Raw genomic sequence first — 3,591 nt, forward strand, 5'->3', positions numbered from 1 at the left:
AGTAACTACTTCAAATGTAAATGGATTAAACCCTCCAATCAAAAAGCAGAGATGGGCAGAATGGATTTAAAATTAAAATGATAATACTATGTCCCATCTACCAAAAACTCACATTAGATCCAAAGACACAAAGAAGCTGAAAGTGAAAGGATTGAAAAAGCTTACAAATAGTAAGCAAAAAATTGCTGGGGTGGCTATCTCAAAATAGAATTTAAGTCAAATGTTGTTACAAGAGGCAAAGAAGAACTAGATAGATAGATAGATAGGTAGATAGATACATAATAAATAGATAGATAAAACAATTAATTCATCAAGAAGATATAATTAGGGCTTCCCTGGTGGCACAGTGGGTGAGAGTCCAGTCCGCCTGCCGATGCAGGGGACACGGGTTCGTGCCCCGGTCCAGGAATATCCCACATGCCTTGGAGCAGCTAGGTCCGTGAGCCATGGCTGCTGAGCTTGCGCGTCCGGAGCCTGTGCTCTGCAACGGGAGAGGCCACAACAGTGAGAGGCCCATGTACCGCAAAAAAAAAAAAAAAAAGAAGAAGATATAATTATAACCATATAGGTATCAAATAATAGAGCTCACAAATATATGACACACAAATATTGACTGAATTGGAGGGACAAATAGACAGTTCTATAATAATAAATCAATAAAGAAATAGGACATGAATGACATTATAAATTAACCAGCCTTAAAAGACATATATAGACTATCCTAAAACAGCAGAATACACATTCTTCTCAATTGCACGTGGAACATTCTCAACGATAGATCATATGTTAGGCCAAACACTACACTTAATATTTTTAAGAAGATTAAAATTATATCAAGTATGTTTTTCAGCCACAGTGGTATGAATAAAATTAGAAATAAATTACAAGAAGAAAACTGGAAAATGCACAAATATGAGGAGGTTAAACAATATGATACCAAACAAGGAATAGGTTAAAGAAGAAGTTTTAAAAGAGAAATCTAAAAATATCTTGAGACAAATGAAAATGGAAATACAACATGTCAAAACTTATTAGATGCAGCAAAAGCAGTTCTAAGTGGGGCGTTTATAGCAATAAATCCTTACATTAAGAAACAAAAGGTCAGTGATATCAGCATCATGACAACATAAAGTCATTTCCTCTTCTCTCCCATTTGATTCAGTTATTTGACTATCCATAAGGAAGCAGAGGTGCCTCTGCACAGCACATGAAGATTCTCAATGGATCTTTCCACCTGTGCCTCTTTCAGCTGACTTGGACCTTGGAGGAAGCTGAAGAGCCCAGGGACATGGCAGCAGAGGTAGCTGTGGGACAGCTGTGACCTTGCTGGTAGAGAAGTTGGAGGGTGAAAGATGTGAGTGGGGTTCTGTCAGTCCATAGGTGCTTCAGTTGGAGGGAACTGTTGTTCACTTTGAGGAGAGACTGCAGTGACTGTGCAGGGGGAAAGGAAAGGGAAGAAGCAGACAAAAAGAACTGAAGGAACACATTTCCTGCTGTCTGCCCTGGGACTATAGCAAGTGGTTCACCCACGGGATATTGGGACTCAAACACCCAAGGATTTCTCTACCAGGCCAAGGACACACCCAAAACCCAGGGTGCTAAGCACACACCTCCCCCCACTCTGCCACCAGCCTTTTTTAAACTCCAGCTTTTTACAAAATAATGTTGTTCTCAAATTTAGTAGCAAATCAGCTCTTCTAAAAGAAATAAAAAATCTATGCAATACTTTCACATTCTGGAAAACAACAGAAAGCCTTCTAATTACCAATGTGCTGAACTGTTAGAAACAAAGTAAACAAAACCTACTGAAATAAGGAAGGTGTTTGCTAATTCAAATGCTACAAAACCCTAGGACAAATAGTAAAAGCAAAGCTATACAGACAAAATCACACAAATGCTACAGCAGAGACACATTTCCATGAACAGTATGAAAAATCATGGTACGATGATATCACAAAAAGAAAACAATTCTCCAGCAACCAAACTCAAAGGCATGGAATATTGCAAACAAACTGATAAAGAGTTCAAAGTAGCTCTTATAAAGAAATTCAAGGAGCTACAAGAAAACTCAGAAAGGCAATACAGTGAACTCAGGAATAAAACTAATGGATAGAGAAATATTTTATCAAAGAAATTAAAATTCTTTTTTTTTCTTTCAGTATGCAGGTCTCTCACTGTTGTGGCCTCTCCCGTTGTGGAGCACAGGCTCCGGACACACAGGCTCCGGACGCACAGGGTCAGCAGCCATGGCTCACAGGCCTAGCCGCTCCGCGGCATGTGGGATCTTCCCGGACCGGGGCACGAACCCGTGACCCCTGCATCGGCAGGCAGACTCTCAACCACTGTGCCACCAGGGAAGCCCAAAGTAATTAAAATTCTAAAAAAGAACCATTTCGCCTTTTGGTTTGCATGGGTGGGCCAGCTTGCCGCGGGGAGAGTGAGGGCTCTTGAGGCCGCTCACGATGGAGGAACTGGAGCAAGGCCTGCAGATGCAGCCGTGGGCATGGCTACAGCTTGCCGAGAACTCCCTCTTGGCCAAGGCTTATATCACTAAGCAGGGCTATGCCTTGTTGCTTTCAGATCTTCAACAGGTGTGGCCTGAACAGGTGGACACTAGTGTGATCAGCCAGCAAGCCAAGGAGCTGAACAAACACCTGACTGCTCCTCCTGAGGCTTTTCATTGTCATTTGTATGACCTGCTTTGCCCATTGTTGAAGGACAGTGTTTGCCCTGGCAAAGCTACATTCTCCTGTGATCATGTGGCAGAGGTGCTGATACTCCAGGTGTGGAGTGAGCTCTCTGGTCTCCCATTCTATTGGAATTTCCACTGCATCCTAGCTAACCTTTCACTGTTCTCCCAACATTTGATTTGTCCTCTGATGGGCATGAGTCTGTCACTGCAGTGCCAAGTGAGGGACCTAGCAACATTGCTTTGTATGTAAGATCTAGAGATCCAGGACTACCAGGACAGTGGGTCTATGCTGAGCCAAAATCAGTTGAAGACAGAGCCATTTGAAAAGAATTCCTTCTTGGAACAATTTATGGTAGAGAAAATACCAGAGGTATGCAGTGTTGGTGATGGAAAACCCTTTGTCACAAATCTACAGAGTCTGTATATGGCAGTCACCAGACAAAAGATCCAAGTGGGACAGAAGCTTCAAGGCACTGGAGATCCCCAGACCTCAAGCAGTGCCTCCTCACAAGGAACAGATAGCCAGCTTCTGAATCAGCCAGAAGAGCAGGTCTCCTCAGCACCATCCTTCCCAGTGCCTGAAAAAGAGCCACAGTTACTTCAGGCCCTATGCAGAGACCTCAGTTGTTGAAGGTCAAGAGGTAGAAGCTAGGGGGGCTCTTCAGTTAACCTGTCACTGTCTCAACTGCTGAGGATGGACTTGGAGAGTAGTTTCCTAGTGTCGCCTTGAAAAGAGGTCCTGTGACAGCAGCATCTCTGACACAGAGTTACACAGTCAGGGACTCCACTGTAAGGGCAAGATAACTGAAGTTCATGTTGACAGGCATGGATACTATTAACTGAGGGAATCCTGGCTCCAATCCATCGGGCACTGGCCTTCCCTGTCCGACTGGAAGCCA

At 43.3% G+C, this 3,591-nt stretch overlaps 1 pseudogene; it reads left to right on the forward strand.

Annotated features, from left to right (window-relative positions):
• Positions 1 to 2,449: 2,449 nt before the first annotated feature.
• LOC101325235 (non-homologous end-joining factor 1 pseudogene) lies at positions 2,450 to 3,361 on the forward strand (annotated as a pseudogene).
• The last annotated feature ends 230 nt before the right edge of the window (positions 3,362 to 3,591 follow it).

The sequence above is a fragment of the Tursiops truncatus genome, chromosome X, assembly GCF_011762595.2.
Source record: "Tursiops truncatus isolate mTurTru1 chromosome X, mTurTru1.mat.Y, whole genome shotgun sequence".
Classification (NCBI taxonomy): domain Eukaryota; kingdom Metazoa; phylum Chordata; class Mammalia; order Artiodactyla; family Delphinidae; genus Tursiops; species Tursiops truncatus.